At 36.8% G+C, this 22,443-nt stretch overlaps 1 pseudogene; it reads right to left on the bottom strand.

Annotated features, from left to right (window-relative positions):
* Window positions 1-18,976, bottom strand: part of LOC132238421 (translationally-controlled tumor protein-like) — a 125,164-nt pseudogene extending 106,188 nt beyond the window's left edge.
* Window positions 18,977-22,443: the final 3,467 nt, after the last annotated feature.

Raw genomic sequence — 22,443 nt, 5'->3', positions numbered from 1 at the left:
CTGGAATTGTTTGCTTTCATCCTGAAGTATATTTTTAGTATTTCTTTTAAGGTAAGCCTACCAGCAACAACTTTTTTCCATTTTTGTTTGCCTGAAAGTCTTTATTTTGCCTTCTGTTTTGAAAGGTGGTTCTCTAGATATGTTTCTTGGTTCACAGGGTTTTGTTTATCTCTAGAACTTTGGCTATGTAATTCTACTGCCTTGTGGCTTCTATTGTTTCTGACAATGCCAGCAATTGATCATACTGAGTTTCTTTTATAACTAATAAATCATTTTCTCAAGATTTTCTCTTTGTATTTGTCTTTGAACATTTTTTTTTCAGTGATGAGTCTGGGTGTAAATCAATTTGTTTCTATTCTACTTGGAATTCACTGAGCTTCTGGGATGTGTAGATTGTTTTTCATTGGGGAGTTTTCCAGCAACTTTCTTTAAATATTCTTTCTCTTTTCTCTTTTTTCCTGGTAGTCTCAATATATATATATTTAATGGTGTTTCATATTTTTTTCTGAAACTGTCACTTTTCTCTTTTATAATTTTTAAAGAATATTTTTATTGATTTTTAGAGATAGAGGAAGGGAGAGGGAAAGAGAGACATCAATGTGAGAGTGGAATATTGATCAGTTGCCACCTGCATGCCCCTACCAGGGATCCAACCTACAACCTCTTGGTGCACAGGACAACACCCAACCAACTTACTCACACCGGCCAGGTATCTGTTATGTTTCTTTAACTTTTTATTCTCTCTGTTCTTCAGATTACTTACTTCATATTGATCTATTTTCTTTTTAAAATATATTTTTTATTATATTTCAGCAAGGAAGGAAGAGGGAGCGAGAGAGAGAACCATCAATGATGGGAGAGAATCATTGATCGGATACTTTCTGCACACTCCCTAATGGGGATTGACCCTGCAACCTGGAAATTGAACCCTGACCTCCTGATTCTTAAGTTGATGCTCAACCACTGAGGCACCACGGCTGGACTATTGATCTATTTTCAAGTGCAATTATTCTTCTGATAACACAAGCCCACTTTTGAATCCTTATAGTTCATTTTTTGATTCTGTTTTTATAATTTAAACCCTAGAATTTCCATTTGTTTCTTTATTAATAATTTGTATCTTTTTATTGATCATCTCTATTTGATAAGACATTGTTATCAGAGCCTCTACTACTTCTTTAAACTTGATTTTGAACATCTTTATAATAACTGCTTTGGAGTCTTGCCTGCTAAGTTAACCAACTAAGCTCCTTCAGAGATCATTTCTATTGTTTGTTTCCCACACACCCACCCTATGGATGGGTCATATTTTCTTGTCCTTTGCATGACTTGTCATTTTTCTTTGTTGAGAGCTAGGTTTTAAATACTATATTGCGGCAACTCTGGATAATTATTATCCCTACCTTTTGGAGACTTGTTTTTGTTGTTCATTTTCTTTTCCTTTGTATGTTTCGTGTTTGGTTGGGCTGTTTTGGTGAAGCTGTTTCCCCTGCAGGGGGCAGCCATTTAGGTCACTCCTTAGAAGGCCTAGTCTGGGACAGGCGCCCAGTCTGTCTGGAATAACAGTGGTTTCTCTTTACAAGTGCCCTCTGCAAGGTTCTCTTTCCCTTATCTCCTGTTACGCTGTCTGCCTCTGTTGGTATCACAGGTAGCTGTTAACCTCCACTAATTGGCTGATGGTGATGACAGAGATAACTGCTGGCTGAGTGGCCAATATCCTCACTATGCCTAGACCAGGTCTCATAGTGACCTCCAGTTGTACTCTGATGCTAGGAGCAAACAGGGCATCTTTTATTCATTAGCCTTTATTTTATGGCTTATGTATGTATGTATGTAGGTAGGTAGGTAGGTAGGTATGTTTGTATTTTTATTTGTAAAGCTTATCAGCTACTCTTTTGAAAGCATGGGCTTCAGTGATGGGGTAATTTTTACATAAGCTGAGGCAATTTTTCTCCCCAGTATTAAACGCTCTTACACATTAGAAACTCTACTAGCTGTGCCTGGTCTTTTGAGGAACACATTTTGGTCATACAAGTGCATTGGTAACAGCTGAGGAAATGTCATTTTAGCTGTAAGTTATCATAAACACCACTGGGTCTGCTACTGAGGTACTGACTAGATACAAAAATTACTATTTTACCTGTACTGAATACTTCATGTTTAAAAAAGATACGCTGTACATCACTTAGGATTAATTTAAAATAATGATTGCAATGCACTCAAACTCTCTCTTTGTATAAAAGAGTTGGGAGCTTGTTTTTGTTTTTATAATTTAGACCCTAGAATTTCCATTTGTTGGAAATTCTTTTTTCAACCCCCAAGAATGTTTCATAGCCTCATATAATTACCATTTTTGCTGAACTTTTTGTATTATAGGTAGACAATAATACATTAAATCCTTCTGTTTAAAGTTTCTAGAAGAATAAACCCAAACCATATGACATATTGCATTCATTTCAACATTGTATTCTGATATATATATATATATAATATATATGATATATATATATAACATACATATCAGAATATATTATATATATCAGAATATGTATTCTGATATATATATACATATATATATATAATCTCTCTATATTATTATTAGTTTAATGGTCTTGGAAGTTCTTTTGTTCTTTGTTGAACATTAAATAAGCTAGTTTGAATGTATTAGTAGAAATACTAGCTTGAAAAAAATGCAATTTCCTTCACAATATTTTATTTATCAGAAAAATGTTTACTTTTCAAGGAAGAAAATATATCTGTAAGAAATTATCAAATTACTAAAATTTTACTTCTCTTGTTTTTGTCTGAAGTACATTGCAATATATACAGAAGAAAGCATGCTCATGGAACCATCTATGTCAAATTAGCATTGAGAATTGGTTTATACATAACAAAGACCTCTGAGGTCTTTTATGGAGATTTTGCTATTCTTTATACAAAATTCTTTTTCCTGCTTGGGTACAAACGCACAAACAGTCCAAACATATTAGATCCTTTCCTATCTTAGTGGCAATGATAATTGAAATAAACCATCATGATTGATTCAGTAATAAATAGAAGACACATTTTTCTTTTCAGAAAAACAAATGTTGTAGGTGAATAAGAACCAATAAAATATTTTCCTCAGAGAGATATGTTTTTCCTTACTGTTATACTAAATGCTTTCACAATCTATATATTGCCCAAGTTGGAATTTCAAGATCATCCTCATTTTTTTCTTTTACCCCAAATGTGTTTGGTTATGAAAGGTAGTCAGTTCTGTATTTATAATACTCTAAAACTTTGTCTTTCTTCCCTCCCGTCACTGTCTTGGCTCAGGCCATTACTGCCTTTCACCTGTTATGACAATTGTCCCTTCCTGATCTCTGCACCTCCAGACTTCTCCACATAAATAATTTACCAGAGGGACATTTATAAAACATCAATGTTATTTTCTGGCCTTAAAGCAGTCCATGGTTTTTATTATCTTAACTAGAGGCCCAGTGCATGAAAATTCGTGCACTGGAGGGGGTGTCCTTCAGCCCAGCTTGCCCCCTCTCACAGTCCGGGAGCCCTCAGGGGCGGGAGGCAACCCGGTGATCAGGGGAAGGCGATGCCCCATCACACCTCTGTTGCTGCCACTGCTGGCAGAGCAAGTCTCAGGCAGCCCTGGGTGGCTGGGCAGCCGCCATGCAAGGCTTGCCTGTGCCTTGGCCCAGCACTGGGTGCCTGGGGGGCTGAGGAGACTGGGCGTCACCATCTTGTGGCTGTGGATGCCACTATCATTGAGGGAGGGGCATTCAATTAGCATATTCCCTCCTTATTAGACAGGATGATTAACACACAACTCTTTAGCCGAGTAGGCAAGGCCCCTCAGGACTCAGACTCAACCTTTCTTTCTCAGCAATTTCGTCAAAGGCTCCTTCACTCTCCCCATATTATTCTCCAGTCTATAAATCATTTTCAGCTCCTTAATTTTACTATCTTTTACTTTAACCTCTTCTTATTCCTCTTGCTCCTTCTTTCTTTCTCTCTGTCTCTCTCTCAATTATTCCCTTGTGAAAATTATATATTGTCTGCCCATAATCGCCCTTATTCTTGATCCTCGCCTGTCGAATTCTTATATTAACCTTTAACATGCAACCATCCCACCTCCTTTATGCCAAAGTAGTTTGCTCCCACACCCAAAGCGATCGTTCCAAAACACTAGGATCACTCCCCAAAGTTAGGGAGCATTTTTCTAAACATTGTGTCAGTCTGAGTTTATAATTGTTGAAGGCTTCATGGCTCTGTATCAGTGGTTCTCAACCTTCCTGATGCCGTGACCTTTTAATACAGTTCCTCATGTTGTTGTTACCCCCAATTTAATTGTTACAAATTGAACATAATTAAAGCATAGTAATTAATCACAAATACAATATGTAATTATATGTGTTTTCAGATGGTCTTAGGCGAGCCCTATGAAAGGGTCATTCGACCCCCAAAGGGGTAGCGACCCACAGGTTGAGAACCGCTGCTCTATATTATTGTGCATTTCTTTGTTTATCTCAAACACATGGCTCTGAGCTTCTTCAGGGTGAGGATTATGTTTTTCAAATATTATGATCACTAGTTCTAAATAAATAGCAGATACATAGTTGGGACACAATAAGTGTTTAATAAGCATAGTACTTTTTAATGTATTTTTATTGATAGGGGGATAAATAGAGTTAGCTCTTTAAAGAGTAATCAGAACACTGGGGGATAGGGGAGGCTAGGGGACTGACTGTCAAGGGCGGGGGGAAAAAAAGGACACATATGTAAGACCCTTTGTAATACTTTAAGCAATAAAAAAATAATAATAAAAAACAAAATAAAGAAACTTGCAACCATAAAAAAAATAAAATAAAATAAAGAGTAATCAGAAACTTAAATAGTTGTTAAGGAAATAACAAAATAAAATAATATGACTGCAAATTAATAATTCTTGACATAAATCCTCTATAAAAACATGTATACACACAAATGTGGAAAACACTGTTGAAATAAAAGCAACAAATCATTATGAAGCTTGTGTTTATGGTGCTAGAACTCTGATGAGTCAACTTCAACTACTTGGAAGGTTATCATAGTTCTTCATTTTTTTATGAAATAATAACCATTGGTTATTAATTATTCATGTAAGCTATTTTGTGTTTGTTTTTATTTTTTTATTTGCTGGAAAGTTGGATATGACAACCAAAGATGGATATGGCAATTTTAAACTAGCAGGAGATTATACTATTGTCTTCATCCTCTTGTTTAATTGTGTTCCCACATCCTGTACAATGCCATAACATCATATTGTGATTTTATATTATAAAATAGTGTTTTTCTTATGCACTGGAACTGGGAACTTATTGTGAAATGTATTTCATTAGTCTCTTTATCTTCCATGTCTGGCCCAAAGACTAGGGTTACAGGCTATCCCAAGGTGTGTTTTAATGAATGAATGGAATTTCTCAAATGCCTGAAATAATGTGATGATTTATAGTATGCTCACAAACTTTTATTTCATTATGAAAAATAAGACAATACGCCCTTAACCATTTGTTCTGTTTGGCTGTTTCCATGATTAAGCCCTAAGAGCAAGGTACAGGGTTAGTATCTTGCACTTACTAGGCTTCCTGTAACTTCCTTCTAGCAGGATCATCTCATTACATGATATGTATTCATTTTTTAAAAAGTAAACAAGAAATCACCTTTAAAACATCAAATTTCCACTAAAGGTGCAAATTACCACATTGTTTTAAATAAAATTCTACGGGAAGTAATTTGAATCAAGTTAAAATTGGTAGCCCCTAGGTGTTTCTTCAACAAGTTGGTCTGCTTGTGAGATTTTGGCTTTTATAATTGATATTTGAATTGTGTTGTATTGAAAATGGTATCATGGAAATAATTTTATTCGGTTGATAAACTATTTATCCATATTGCCACAGGATTTAAAGTACTTTGAAAGTTGAAAGACAATGTTTTATATTCATTCTTATGATAACCTAACAGATTTTATCATGTTGAGATATCTGCTACAAAAAGGTAGTTCCATGAGCATGTCACCTGCTATTTTCCAAACATACGGGAACTTTAAGCCTATGATTGATTAATAGCCATGTTATAGGTTCAATTGAGTCCCTCTTCTCCATCCCAAAAAGATGTATTGGAATCCTAACACCCAGCACCTCAGAATGTGACCTTATTTGGATTGAATCTCTCCAGAAGTGGTCAAGTCAGCATGAGGTTGTTAGGGTGGGACTTAGTCCTATATAAACATGAGATGATTGATGTCCTCATAAAAACAGGGAATTTGGACACAGACATTCACATAAGGAGAACACCTTGTGAAGATGAAGACAGAGATTGCAAAGATGTGTCTACAAGTCAGGGAGCACCAAAGATTCACAGCAAACCACCAGAAGCTAGAAGAGCGGCCAGGAACAGATCTCCCCCACAGCCCTGAAAGAAAACCAACCCTGCCAACACCTTGATCTTGGACTTCTAGCCTCCATCATTGTGAGACAATAAGTTTCTGTTTTTGAAGCCACACAATGTATGATACTTTGCTATCACAGCCTTTGGAAACTAATAAAAAATGTATCCCAAGTAATGAAAGACACATATCATTTGTTCACAGAAGAGTTTTGCATTTATTAGTTCAGATCCTCAGAGAAAGAGATACCAAAAAGGGATTAAATGTGCAAGTATTTTCGTAGGAGATATGCCTGTGTGAAAGAAAGGAGGGAAGGGGCAGGTAAGGCTGGGCAGCTGGGTAGGGCTTGGAGAGCCATAAGACCACATAAGTCTACTCTGAATGGAAAGAAGAGAAGCGAATGGATGGGAATTTCCTAGACTGTCCTGCAATCTAAGGAAGATTCAGTTTCACAATGCAATGTGGTTATTCAAGTGAAAGTCAGCTGTCAGTGATGTCTGGGTTTTCCAGGAAGAGGTTGGCCTTACTATTGCCCCAGGCTCCTTCACGGACTGTGAGCAGCTGTGAGATGTGTGTCCTTACCTCTTATGAAGTGATAGATTTCCAACAGCAGTTTGGGCCCCTTAGTGAATTCTACTCCCTGAAGGAGAAGGTCTCTGAGGCACAGTACCATGGCCCCAGAGATGCTGCTCCAGTAACTGAAAAACTGATACAGAATTCAATCCTTGAAAAAAAGTGAACCAAAGGTAAATAGCTGTACAAATTAGAAAAAATTCAGTCCTCTAGAATATAGGTTAAGGGAGACCAGGGTTGTAGAAAATAAATCAATCCTGATATGTAAAGTCTTAAGACAATAGTAAATCTTTGTTGCTCACAAGGCAGTGTAGTGGTAGGAAACTTGGGGGTGGGGTGAGAAAATTTCCAGATCTACATAGACAAGGAGAAGACACATAACAGTAACTCTGCTACGTTTAATATGTAGCTTCCAACTTTATCCCAGGATGGAGTTTGTGGCCACGGCACCAGTGAGCTGGAAAAGAAAAAAATGGAGAGAGAGATATGGGAGGTCTAGGCCTTGAAATGGAACAGGTTCGCTCACTCACTTTCCACTGGTTAAAACTCTGTCATTCACCTGGACTCTGTTGCAAAGGATCTGGAAATGTGCCTGAGTTGTGTGCACCCAGGAGAAGAGGAGCATGGACCTGCAGCTGATCTATCTTTATCACACTTGACATGATAACTATCAGCATTTGTGGCATCAAGTGAAAAAAATCCAGAAGATTGACTACAATTCTCATTTTTATCCAGCTGTTTGGCATTATGCAAGTACAGAAAATAGTCATTAACTAATAATAATACTCTTAGGATTAAAGGTGCCTACCATACTTGAATATACATTTTATAAATTAAGCAAGCACTAAGGGGATTATTACAATTTCATGTTTCATAATTATATAATTTCTCCCCAGTTTTACAAATAGAAAAATTTAATCAAGGATTCTAGAAATAGATTTACAGATGGTACAAATGAAAAGTGTATGGAGGTGGATAAATGTGACATGTTGAATCAGTTCTATAAATAAATTCCTCTTCAGTTTTGTTTTACAGGTTTTTAAAAGTGTATTTTCAGGCTTTTAAAAAAAATTATTATCTGTATTCTAGATGTGTATGCATTCATTGGATTCTGATAAGAAAATTATAGAGGACTAAAGGAGTATAAATTATATTTTTAGTGGCAAAACAGTTAAAAACATAATTAGAAATAAATTAGGACTATCAATAATACTATTTTTTTGTAGAAAAACAATATTAATCAAATCTGGACAATCTGAAAGTTCAGTGTTCCTTGCTGTCTACTTCTCCATAGTTTCTACTCCATCCTTGCCCTACTGTGGACAATGTGTTCTGCCACCTGTAGACAGTCCCACTTTTCCCAAATAGCTCTGTAACCCAGCCTAACAATGGTTAGTGTGGCCCATATTGTCAGGTGAACTTAGTTTAGAAGGCCAAATGTATTAATTGAGAACTCTGAAAGTTTCCAAAATGCTCTGAACATCAATCTATCCATGTATCAAATAGGAATGACCATACCTCCTCATAAAGTTGCTGTGAGAAGTAAGTGAGATAATTTAGGCTTAGTCTATCACAAACCTGATCTATAATTACTGTTCAATTTACTATAAATTGTTACTATTATTGTAATTAGTATTACTATTATGTATAGTATATATTAGTATATTTAGCAATATTACACATATTACTATTATTACACATGCACATTTTAAACCTTCTCCTCAACTACTTAGTGGTATCCAGAAAATAGTTCTCAGTTCAAGCTGAAATGTTTGAAAATTTAATTGACCACTTAGTGTTTCATCTATACTATCAAATGCAGGGCCCTAAATAACACTGTAGGAGCCCTAACCGGTTTGGCTCAGTGGATAGAGCATCAGCCTGCAGACTGAAGGGTCCCGGGTTCAATTCCGGTCAAGGGCATGTACCTTGGTTGCGGGCACATCCCCAGTAGGGGGTGTGCAGGAGGCAGCTGATCAATGTTTCTCTCTCATCGATGTTTCTAACTCTCTATCCCTCTCCCTTCCTCTCTGTAAAAAATTAATAAAATATATTTAAAAAATAAATAAATAACACTGTAGGACAGTTGTCCCTCTGTTTAGTTTTGGGGGAAGTTTAGGTTTGTGTCCTATGACCACTGCAAGCGGCTTCATGTTTGCGCAACGCTTTCTGGGGGTCAGGCTGAATCCATGCATTTTTCATCCTTATTTTACCTCTGCTTCCAACTATCAAGCGAACACCTTCCTGTCAGACCAGGCGTCTCAGCAAGAAGAGCCAATGGACTGGAGTTACTAAGTTTTGAAACTGTTCTTTGGTTTAAGAACCCTCCCTGGGTCACTTGTTCTGCCCTCAGACTGTGCTGGTTGTTACCCCATGTCTTCCATGCGGATTGGTCTCCCTTCACATTTTCAAGAGAGATGAAGCAGTTTAAAAGTAAATTATTTGTATCTAGTGTAAGTGATTCTTTTATTGTTAAGATCGTTATTTTTTTTCTGAAGTAATTTCTCTATATATCTTGGTATTAAAAAACTATATACCAGATTTAGTAACCTCTCATCTCTAAGATGTGTGCAAAGGGATTTGGAATACACAGACCTTCAGTTTTACAGAAATATGGATTACAGAGACCAGGGCAGGACCGAGTCTTTCACTGGTTCTTACGCTACACTGAAGGGCTCTCCTTCCTCCCTATCATCACTATTCTCCTATGTAGGATGAAAACGTCAAAATCAGGTTCTGTCCCCAACTCTGTTCCTATCTAGCACTTGGGTATAATGGATCAGTGAACTCTGCAAAGCAAATGCCTAGCTCTTCTCCTGGAAATGATACAGTAATTCAATACAAAAAAAACTTGAATGTAATGGAAGTCCTATCATTGCCCAGAAAACCATCTCATCTCCAGGATTGTCACTTATGAACACACGAGGTGGCAATAGTCCTTTTATGGATTTCTTCCTAAGCAAGTTGAAAGAAAAAGTTGTACCATGTAATCCTAGGCAACTCGTTATACTTAAGCAAATGAGAACACTGATCTCAAAGAATAAGAATTGTTGTGGGTGTCAACAAAGTAGGAATTAGAGGCTCTAAAAAGGATCTGGTCTTGATTGCTTTCAGAGGATCAGTGCAGAATCATGCAAATGGAGACACACTAAATTTTTTGAATTTAATAATGACAGCAAGAACTAAAAGACACAGGCCCAACTACTTAAACAGATTCTTTACAATGACAAGAATTTGTCCTTATGATTCTAAAGCTATTGAAGTTTATATTTTAGCTACCCATAGAATACTTAGATTCTCAACTTTCCACATTCCATTTGTCTGTTAATTTTTTGTGAAATTCACATTGGAGAAAACCAGTGAGAGCAAGGTTCTATATTCACTGATTTCTTTTTTTTTTTTTTAGTTTAAATGCATTTTATTTTTAGACAACCTAGATGACATGCTTTTCTTAAAAATAATTCCTCTGCTCCAAATAAATTAAGGTCAAGATAAATGAAGTACTCGATATACCATCCATATGATTTGTCCTGTTGTGGTGTGTGGAGAAAAACAGCAGACAGTTACTATGACAGGTGATAGGTCCAAATTGCCAGATTGTTAATGTTTTTTCCATTTCTGAACCATCCTTAAAGAGAACCATATATGGGTCACACCATCCTCACACAGTCCAGCAGAGCAACCAGGCCATCTGGATATATATCTTCACCAATACAGAAATGGCAGTTCTGAAATCAGCAAGGATGTACTGGATTTGTTCTGTAGCCTTGTCATAAAAGTTTTTACTCTTGCAGGTCTCTGTTGTTTTTGTTGTTATTGTTTTAGAGAAAAAGGAAGATAAAAGAAGAGAGAGAGAAACATCATTGTGGGAGCTGAACATTGATTGGCTGCCTCCTTCATGCCCCCTACAGGGGCTGGAGCCCGCAACCAGGGCATGTGCCCTAACTGGGAATCTCCGTGCACCAGACAATGCCCAACCAATTGAGCCACACTGGCCAGGGCATTGATTGATTTCATGTCATCCTTGATGCACTTCCTGCAGGCTTCTTTTAGCTTCCTGCAAATGATGGTTCCTGACAATATCGACACCAGTGATGACTGTGCTCTCTGTACTTTTGCCCTCGTGGCCTTTAGCAGTAGCATTTCCACTAATTAGTGAGTCCTCAGTGTTACCCTCAGCTTCATGACCATCTTTGACTCTGCCTCCCAGGCACAGCCAGACTGAGATCTCCCGTATCTTGTAGATGTCGGACAACATCTCTTCATAGCAGATGAGGTCCTAGTAGATGATCCTGATGGCAGCTGGGGGCAGACAACAGCTGTGTTAGCTTAGCAGGAACCCTGAGCTGGCGCTGTGTGGCTGGAACAGTGACATGGGATGAGAGGGGGCACAGGTGGAAAAGTTTCACTGATTGTTTGAGTTGGGTGAAGTTTATCCTTGAAAAGATAAGGTACTATTTTTAATAAATTTAAATATTAGTGATACCACATGTTAAATTCTCATGTACAAGTGAAGTTCATTTATTTGCATTTTTATACTAATGATATGATTCTATGTGTGTGTGTATATATATTTTTATATATTTATATATATACTTGTATATTTATATATATATATATTTTGTATATTTATATATTTATTTATATGTATATATTTATATATATTTTATATTAATGATATGATTATATGTATATATATATAATTCAATTTAACTGAAAATTAGTGCAACAGATCCAATCACATAAATGACATAGGATCTCACCCATACTCTTTAATCTTTTTAGAGTTGGAAGATGACTGTTCTCATGTATTACAATTGCTTTCTCTAATTATTCATATTTGATAAAGAGACATAAAGTTAAATAAAAAGACCTTTTGCTTCATCATTTTCACTTAAACATTTATAAATCATTGTAAGGTCCAAGATGAAAGGATTCCACAGCTGACACTTGTCACTGACACAGATTTGGGGAGCCAGTGACAATGCATCTCTGTTAATGGTCTAACCTCTTGCACTGTGTTTCTACCAAAGGAAATACAGCTTTCAGCTTGAAGTATGAGGAGGATGGAGAAAAGCAACAATGAGCCTAAGTCCTAAAGAAAAGGAAAGGCAGTGCTTAGCACTGAGCGGAGAAATGGCCCCATTAGCCTCTGCAGGGGCTGCTCTCCAGACTAGAGCTGCCTTCGAGTTTTGTGTGACCCCTTGCCTCCAGGCACCCCTGTCTTCACCTCAGGATGAACTATTACAACAGTTTCTGAGACATTTAAAAGAGAAATTACAAAAAGTACCACTTGCTCCTTTTTATAATTGTTTAAAGAGAAACAAATAGAAGACAACAAAATTCGTTGTCAGTTACTTACGTTAGCGATGCTGGGCAGACCTTCTGTTCAGACCTTTCAGAAAAATAGCTAAGGAAAGGGAGGATTTTCCCTTTCCCGTTCAGCAGGAAATAGAAAAAAAAGCACCCTGCTTTCATGAAACACGAATCTCAAGAAAAACATTTCTTCCCTGAGTTATTTATTTTCAAATTATAAAGTGAGTTAAGAAAGAGAAAATGATAATACACACACACACATATAACATAGTATATGTCATGTAGATGTATATACATATCTTACACATTCACACTAGTAAACACTCTCATACTTCCCTGGTTTCATCACTATTTTCTTTGCTTCATCTCTTTGAAATCATAACAGCATCAGAGATGGTCATAAAATCATCCAATATGTTCCCTTGTTAAAGAGAGAAGTTGTTCTCCATAGTATGTTTTTTAATTCTTTGCCCACTTCATGTTTAAATCACTCAGCCATAGGGAGTTCCCTTGAAAAAGTGTCCCATAGGCTGACACATTAGTGTACACAGATGTCCCATGATTCTAATCTAAATTTTCATTTATGTGATTCTATGTGGCTGTTTCTAGTCCTGCCTTATCTCTACTATCTTAAAATCTTTAAGATGATCAGTGCCTTCATCTATCAGGAGAGACTATAATTATAAAAGCATCCTAGTTGATCATTATTTCACTTGTTATACCTACCAAGTTGTTTGCGTTGCTCCATTTTAAAACACCCTACTTCCCCCTTAGTCATGTTTTGTGAGTTGGGTAAACTGGTCTCATTACTACAAACACTTATTCGTTAAATAATTTGTTTTTGTTGTAATTTTAAATTGACTCTTATTTTAGAAATCTCTCAGATATTGACAGTCAGAAATGCCCATGCAATTAGTTCAGCGGTTGTGGGTTCTTAGGCAGTGGGAGCTAAGTCTTGCTCAGACTTTTATCCCTACTGCAGCACTTGTGTAAACAAGGTACTTAGTGAAACAGTTATTGAATGAAAGCAAAACCTTGTCCCCTCAGCTTGAGAAGCGATTGAAAATATAGTGTTTGCTGTCAGAATTTTAAAGATCAAACCTGTTTCTTCCTGCAAAACTGGCCCTTGTGTGATATTTCATTTAGATTGTCTCCCATTTCATTGCTGCTCTATGGGATATCGCCTTAATAATTTCTGTTTATGTTCACTATTTCAACATTCTTTTTTCCTACATCGATGCTCATTGAAAGGTTTTGAGATAGTTTTGAGCAGTGCAATTAGAAAGGGGGACTAAGAATAAAATTGTGAGTCATACCAAAAGAGCCTCCTGGGAAAAGAAATAAGTAGACCCTGTACAGTCACATGGGTTAGCTTTCTAGCTTCATTCTCTTTCTCAGTTCTTACATGCTGCATTATGTTGAAATTATATATTTAGTTGAACTAAGTATTACACTTAAATTCCATGTAAAAGGGAATAAGGCTATCCAATTTTTATTTGATATGTATGTTTTTGACTGATTGTGTTCCTTTGCTTAGTTGGTACAGATATTTAATACTATGATCTTCTTGCCCAACCTGGACAATGGGGCATCTCTTCATCTTCTGGATAGTCAAACCGGTAACATCTATCTGGGCACAGTTACAAGTTCTTCGTGGATATTGACACAGGCATGCATTTCCTTTATGGCCATGATAATACTTAAACAATTTCCATCACAACTTCATTGCCTACTAGCAATTAGGTGAATCAGCTGTGGGCCTCACAAAACTGTATCTTTCACCAGGTCTTTGTGGATACTGACATGGCATGACATTACCGGTGATCATGCTGGCACTAAATATTACACACACACGGGACTCTTAGCCCCTCCTCATTCATGTTGAATAACTACTTTAGATTCTACACAATTCAGACACAGGACCAAGTTCTTTCAAAATCTTTCAAAAATATTGTTTTATCATGTATTCATGATTATTGTAGTCTTAAAAAATGTGTGAAGTTGCTGGAAGGACAACATAAGGCAGTACACAGAATTCCGGCACAAGGTTTCTACTTAACACTATTTGTTCTTGCCATGCCAAAGTGTTTCTGTCTCCCAAAGAGTACAAGTTCCGTAAGTCTCATCTCTTTTCCTTACAGGTTCCTCCCAGTGTTGGGCATCTCTGAAGGCCCATCCCAGCAGCAGGGCTGCTTTCAATCAGCTGAGATCTTGTTGTAACTGAATAGCAGTCCAATTCCTCTCTCTACACAATCTGGCTTATTTCAGTGCCCTACAAGTGGGATCCCTAGAGAACTCTTTAGTAAACTTTCTGCACTCAAATCTCTGACTCAGAGTCTATTTCCTAGGAAACCCAACCTGCAACAATTATATTTTTAACTTTTCCTTTCTGTGTAAGAGGGAAATAGCTAACATAAACATTGAAATGTTAACATAGAATCTGTAGAGATTTTATATACTTACACACCTCTTAAAAGTGATGTTGAAATGAATCTCTAAGCATCTCAAGCCAAGATGCTAGAAATTTACACTGTGTCCCCCTGTAAGAATTTAAGTAGAGTTTAAGATCATGCCCTTGATTTTTATATAAAACACAGCCATTTCAATTACTTAAAGCTGTTACTATAGATCTAATTTATTATATTCTTTCTGTACTTTATAAGTAAAATGTTTGTTGCAATGTCTTCTCTCAGTATTAGGGATATTTAAGTTTATTTCCTCCTGTGTACCGATTTATTTCATACCTCTAATCTAGACGATGGGCAAATTTTTTAATTTTCTGTGGGAAATCATTATGAAAATCAAAAACAAAACAAAGAACACCAAAACCCTTAATATTATACATGAGTATTATTTGGAAGTAAAGTTAAGATTATAACATTAAATATTAATCACAATAATCCTCAAAATATGGTTACTTGCCTATTTTATTAAGATGGAATTCACACAAATCTTTGCAGGGAAATGTGTCAATAAAAACAACAATAGATGGAAGACAATCTAGAAAGTATCCACAGGCAAAATTGAAAGGACACACAGAAGAATGAGACTTACAACATGATAGCTGCTAGGATTTACAGTTTTATTATGATTTGCCCCTGGATGTCTTGCTCTCTGCTTTGCTCTGATCTTGGTAGAGGGCTGGTCTCTGAAGGTTGTGTCCACCGACTTGCAGGAGAGAGATTGGAGGAGGCTGAGAATGAGGGGAAATAGTACATCTTCCCCTCTCTCTCCCCATTGGGTGGTGTCTGCCACAGGAGCTGCCCCTCTGCTGCTCTAGCTCTTATCTGCTTTTCCTATAGGCTGAGCATAGATGGCACTGCCAACCCCCTAATCCTGCCAGCCTAGCTGTGGCGGCTGCTCTGCTGTTGTTCATCTTGGGTTTGCTCCAGCACCCCTTCAGCTTTTCAGCTCTTTTCTATCACCTGGGCAGTAAAGTCTCTATTTCCCTCTGGTTTAAATACATAGAACGGTTTGTGGTTGTGTTGGACGGCCACAACTGCCTGAAGAATACTCTTGTTCATTGCAACAAAAAATCCCAAATATAAATGGCCTTCATACCATTAGAGAAAAAGAAGTGATGTTATTATTACATTTTACAGAGCAGAAAGGTGGGCTCAGCATTTTGCTTAGGGTTATGTATGCAATGCACAGCTTACATGAGGTCTGTGGCCTCTAAAGTCAGACAAACTGGATTTGAATCACTACTTAACCAACCTGTGCTCAATTTTCTCATCAGTAGGATGGGGTCACTAGTCATATCTATCTCAAAAAATGTTGTGAAGACTAAATAAATTGCTAAATATTAAAGTTTGTAGAACAGTTACTAGAACATAGTATATGCTCAATAAAAGTTAGCTATTATTATTAGCCATGCGGCTTCAGTATTGTTTTAAATTATTTTGAAAATACAAACTAAGTTATAGTGATTGCTGTTGGGGTTTATGGCCCAGTGTGTGTTTTGAAAGAAAACATTGACATCACCCTGACCAAGTAGCTCAGTTGGTTAGAGCATCCTCTGAATACACTAAGATTAAAGTTTTGATACCAGGTCAGGGCACATATAAGAATCAACCAAATGCATAAGTAAGTGGAACAACAAATTCATTCTCTCTCTCTCTCTCTCTCTCTCTCTCTCTCTCTCTCTCTCTCTCTCTCATCATTAAAAAAGAGAAACATTTACAAATGTATGATGTGATAGCATATTGAATGGTAATATCTATTTTGGTTAAAAATCTAGTTCTCTACCCTTGATTATTGGAACAGTTTAGAAAAGCAAGATTGATTTCTTTTGTGAAATAGTCAAGAATTCCACAATGGCTTAGGGCACCAAATGATTGCAAACCATCATCCTGCAATTAAAATGGCCAGAGCTGACCTGCTCTTTATTAAACATTAATCTTTGGCTTCTTCCAAATGCACCAGTGAGTTCAAGGTCTGGATATGCATGACTCATGCTAGCTCTGTGTCATTAAGCTATTTTATAGGAGAAAACTATTTTTCATTGTATTGAGTCTGAACTTGAGATTCTTTTTATAATTTGAAAATTAGCAGTTCAGAGTATATTGAAATGAAAAATGCTGGCATTTGTAACCTTCACCCAACTGAGAAGAACATTGTTTTCACCATTGAAATAAATACTGAAAACACCGTGGCCTAAAACTACCATGAGCATATATTAATATTTCATATATAATATTGTTAATATATCTTTAGAATGTTTTAATATTTAGTACTTATCTTTATATGAATAAGCTAAATTATGCTATTTATTTGCAATCATGTTAACAAAAAGAAAAGCAAATGCATATATTATAAATAAATTTTCTACAAACTATCACTTCACTGTATATTTTATAATGTTTTTAAGGTGTGACTGTGTCTCTAGGTAATACAAAATTAAGGGGGCTTGAAATAATCAATCTGAATAGTCGGACAGATAATTGTACCAAACATATTACTTTTTCAATTTACTTTAATCCTCATTATATTTTTTACCACGTGCAAAAACTTTCTATAGAAATTTCCCCCAATAACATCCATCCTATAATTGTATCTTTTATATAACTAACTACAAAACTTAACCTATGGCAATTTAGGTATTTAGACGAATGAATGTGTACTTAGGAGATTTTGACATTGACTTGGTAGCTGGGTGCCCTATCACCCTTGGATATTAATGAGTGTGTGTGTGTGTGTGTGTGTGTGTGTGTTTTAGTGGGGTTTTTTTAGTGATCATCTATTATAAAAATGTCTTATGATGTAGATAGCTAAAGGGATATCCAAATTCACTGTCAATTTTGTGTTAAATCGAGGTTTTTAAATTAGTGTATTTGAAAGGAAATGTAAGACATACCTAACCTTCACATATTCCAGTCTTTTAAGCCAAAAGTATAAGCAAATATGATTTATAGTGGAAAGAAAGATGAAGGCTAAGTTTACACTAAGTATTTTTAAGCATGAAATTTATGAGGACAAGAAAGCTTGAAGGAAACGTTTTAGAAAAAATAATTTTTTTAAAATTTAAAATTTAGAAAGGAAAGAACTACTTTTAAACATTTCAAAATAAAACATAAATTATTTGTGCAAACATATTCATTTATTGTGTACATGGGTTAACATAACTAATGACAGATTAACTGAAATGAGTGTAACCTTACAACAAACCTAAATATACTATGTGAGATAAAACACCAGATAGTCTCTTTCTGTTCTTTTTTATTTATTAATTAGTTTTAATTGAATTTATTGAGGTGACATTGGTTAACAAAATTATTAGGTTTCAGGGATACCATTTTTAAATACATAATCTATATGATGTATTGTATGTTCACCACCCTAAGTTCCTTCTATCACCATTTGAAGAGGTCACCCATCAGTGATGACATCAATTTCAAACTAAAACAAACCTCAAAATAAAATGAGTCTAATTTCTTTACTGGACAATTTGCAGGCAGGAGAGGAGATATAAAGTCAAGAAGGATCAAACAGACCAAGTTTCTTAAGAACTTGGTATACAGACGAAAAGTCTGCTTTTTTGTCAACTGAATATAGACCAGCCCAGATATACAAATCAGTTATCATAAGTAAATTAATTTTTACAATTACATGCAGACTATTAAAACTTCTAACATGGGTTTTTAGATGGAGGTAGAGATGAATTCACTTTCAGGCTCTGCCCACAAAACTATTGGATATTGGGTAAGAGCAATACATTCCTGACTTCATATACTAAATATATAATCTTAATATAAAAAGAACCAGGGTTCTTCACGACCTAAACATCCTGATGGATGACCAAACACCAGGCTAGGGTCCCGTCCGGCATGGTGGAAGTCAGTCCTGGGTCCCAGCCGCCTGTGGAGGGAGGCCCACGGCGTGGTGGCGGGACGGACCTATGGGCCCCAGCTGCCCAAGGTGCAGCAGCGGGAGGGATCTGCGGTAATGGAGCCATGCTGCCATCGGACTGGACTCTGGGTCCCTCCCCTGCCTGCAGGCTCTGGGGAACCAGAGGTATGCTGCCATTGGACTGGACTCTTGGTCCCTACCCCCGGCCCGCAGGGTCCGGAACTGGAGCCATGCTGCAATCTGGGAATCTTGATCCCTCCTCCCATCTGCAGGCTCCGGGGAACCGCAGCCATTCTGCGATCTGACTGGCCTCATGGTCACTCTCCCCCCGCCTCAGCCCACAGGCCCTAGGAACCAGAGCCATGCTGTGATGGGACTGGACTCTACCCGAGGGGTCCCAGATTGTGAGAGTGTGCAGGCTGGGCTGAGAGACCCTCGAGTGCATGAATTTTTATGCACTGGGCCTCTAGTGTATCTAAAATTTGCAGCATTACATATGTGAGAACTAGAGATTTAAAGCAAAGTGCCAGGGGTACCTGATTTGTAATTGTAATTTAATATTTGGTAATCTGGTAAAATCTACCATTTGAAGTAAGAATAGAGAAGACCATAGGTGTAGAGTTTACTTGGTTTATTTTATATTTCCATACATTCCCTGAATTATTTTCTAACAAAATGCTGTGTTAATTGCATCTTATACATCTACCTCAGAGATCATGTCGATATTTACATTTCGAATTCTTCCCAAATTTTGGTAGCCCCTCTTCATTGTGTTTTTATTTTGTCATTATTGATTAAATATATAGAATGTATGCATGACATGGAGTTGTAAGTATTTTAGACTTAAAATTATTTATTAATAGCTGCTGAGCCCCACATCTAATGTATGATCACTCCCATCATTAGAACTGTATACTCTATAAGATCAAAACTCTTGGTTTTAAAAATGATTACTATTATGTATTAATAATTGTAGGGAAGCACAGGAGACTGGAAAGTCTATAAGGAGGAATCTCCAAAAGGTTTGGGGCTTCTGTGGGGACCTTGCCAAAGGTGGCAGACCCTGCCATGGCTTTTCCAAGCAAGTCTGTGCACGTGTGGACCCCCAGGTGTTTACTGGAATCCTTATGCTTAATCTTTAGGTGTCCTTGCTTAATGGACACTGCAGACACATGTGTCCTCCCAAAATTACTTACCCTGCTGATTGTATCTAAAAGATAAACTTTATCTCAAACTTCTGTTACAATAAAAGCCTGATGAGGCAGGTGATCAAGGCTGTCTGGTTCCTTTAGCCAGGCAGTCCCTTAGCCTTCTCTTTCACAGCAAATGTGTCAGAGTAATCATTCATCCGTCACTCAGGGTCTGCTGGTCATCCCCAGCAAATAATAATAGCACTAATTGTTGGGCATGAAACATTGGGAGCTGACTCATATCCTTAAGTTCTATGTAAATGACATTTTATTTGTCCTGAGGATAAGACATAGGAAAAGACACCATAAGGGAAATATGAGGTTAATCATATCCTGAACTTCCTTGCTGAGCTTGTTTCTGGCTCAAAGAGACCTAATCAAAGTTTGTCACAGCAGTAACTGAAGGATTTAATAATGTATATCATGTATATAATGCACGTATGTAACAATATAGCACATTGCCCTTCAAATCAGAATTTGAAGAACAGGTCTGGGTACTTTGTCATCTACTGCTTCTGTGAAGACATGATGCATGTCACATAGATTTTTCTCAGTCCTTCTGTAACTCATATCTTGGGATCCAGTGGCTGCCTGATGGATATTCCTGAGGACGATGGCAGTGCTATGGACTTTACTGTATTCCTTGTGGCTGCAGCTGGCCATCAAGGTCACACACAATGGTAGCAAAAGCCTTCTAATAATAATAACAATAATAGCTACTTTTTGTTAAATTAATATGAATAAGAAATATACTAAATTATACAAATTATCTTATGCAACCTCAATATAAATGTACAAAATACGCCATATTATTATTCCTATTTTATAAAAGAAAAAAAGTGACTATGCTTAACTTGACCAAAGGCCTGTAGCTAAAAGTGGTAAAAAGAGGATCAGGTCTGTTACCAAATCCCAAGAGCTTGGTCACTATACTTTACTACCTTCTACCCAGGCTGTCCTAACTTTGTTACTCTTTTAAATGAGTATTTGTAGAAGCCAGGTGATAGTAACACAGGAGCTGTGCATCGCAGTTTGCATTTGGTCTGAAATATTCCTGGTGAAAATGATTCCTGTTTGGAAGCCTATGGAAAAGTTCAGCTATTTCGAATGCAATAAAGACTTACTTACTAATTTCTGTGTCTGAGGCTTCTGTGCGAAAGCATTTTCAGATTTGGAAAAGTGTTTGAATTTTCTGAGATTTGGGAATACAGTGGAATATAATTTTTTAAAGCAAAGACTGCACTATAATTTTCTCTACATACATTAACGAAAGGCATACAAGATGGAGATAAAATAGAAATCAAAGGCGCATCAGAGTAGAAAAGCTAGTGCCAAGCAAAAAATGAATTGTTGATCCATCAGTTCTTTTCTTTGAAGTTTTGATATGAAAAAAAAAAAAAAATCAATGAAAAGAGGCTGTGGAGGAAAACAAACCAAAGCAAAACTTGTTTCAATAAGAGCAAAACTAAATCTAAGTTAGGTAATTTGCTCTTTTTCAAACACCCCAAAGAAGCCAAGCTTAGGATAGAGGACAACTAATTAAGCAACAGGACTTTAAGGTTCTTACATGAAAATGGAGGACACCTTCATTTTTAAAGTAGCCAGTTTCAAAGGAACTGTCCCTTGATTCACTCGTGACACCAATGTGATTCAGATGCTGTGATCAGTAATGCCCTCCACGGCAAACTCATTTGACAATTCCTTCAGATACAGGGAGATGCTTGGAATTATTTATAAACAGCCTCATTTGAAACTGGCTCTGTCCTGGTTGTGTGAAGAATGTTAACCACACTCATTTGGGGAAATTTACAAACATGATACATATAAATAGAATTCAGTTTACTGAATTTTGTGAATGCTTGAGACAGGCAAAAATGTATAAACCACCTGGGGCTTTAACAAAAGGGAAGGAAAAAGCTAGTTGTACATATTCCATTTATTTATCAGCTGTTTACTGAGCTCTATCACTGAAAATATGAGGGTGTCTTAAAAGAGAGAGTGACCTCAGAGTGTTGAGGATAAACAGGAGTTTTCCAAAAATATGAAGGTGTATCAGAATTCCAGGCAAAGGAAAAAGCAGGGAAAAAGGGAGGAGAAATAATAAAGAGTCCAACCATTATGTTAGGATCTCAAATCACGTATAGTATGATCAGCTGTTAAAAATGAGTTACTGTGTCTTGTTCCAGACCAAGTCAATTACAATCAGTGGTAGCAGGGGCCAAGAATTTGCATTTTTAATACTCACACCTAAGCGGTTTTCATACACTTTAAGATTTGAAAATTATTACTATGATGATGGTAACGGAATTTCACAATGTGCTTTACATTTATAGAGAATATGCTGATGGCCGAGGGTTGGGCATAAAGAAAAGAGACCCTTACAAGACTGATGCGCTGATCCTTACTTAACCTCCTGTCCCTTTCAGTCTACTTCAATCGGCTTTTGTTCCTAAACTCTCTCTTGTCAAGGTTACCAAGGATCTTTAGCTTTCCACCTCACTAATTCTCGACCTCCATCTCAGGAGTATTTGAAAAAATTGATCACCCACTCTAAAACATTAAATTTTCTTTGCTCCTAAGAACCCAGCCGGT

The sequence above is a fragment of the Myotis daubentonii genome, chromosome 1 (genome assembly GCF_963259705.1).
Source record: "Myotis daubentonii chromosome 1, mMyoDau2.1, whole genome shotgun sequence".
Classification (NCBI taxonomy): Eukaryota; Metazoa; Chordata; class Mammalia; order Chiroptera; family Vespertilionidae; genus Myotis; species Myotis daubentonii.
This window is presented reverse-complemented; position numbering and strand designations above follow the sequence as displayed.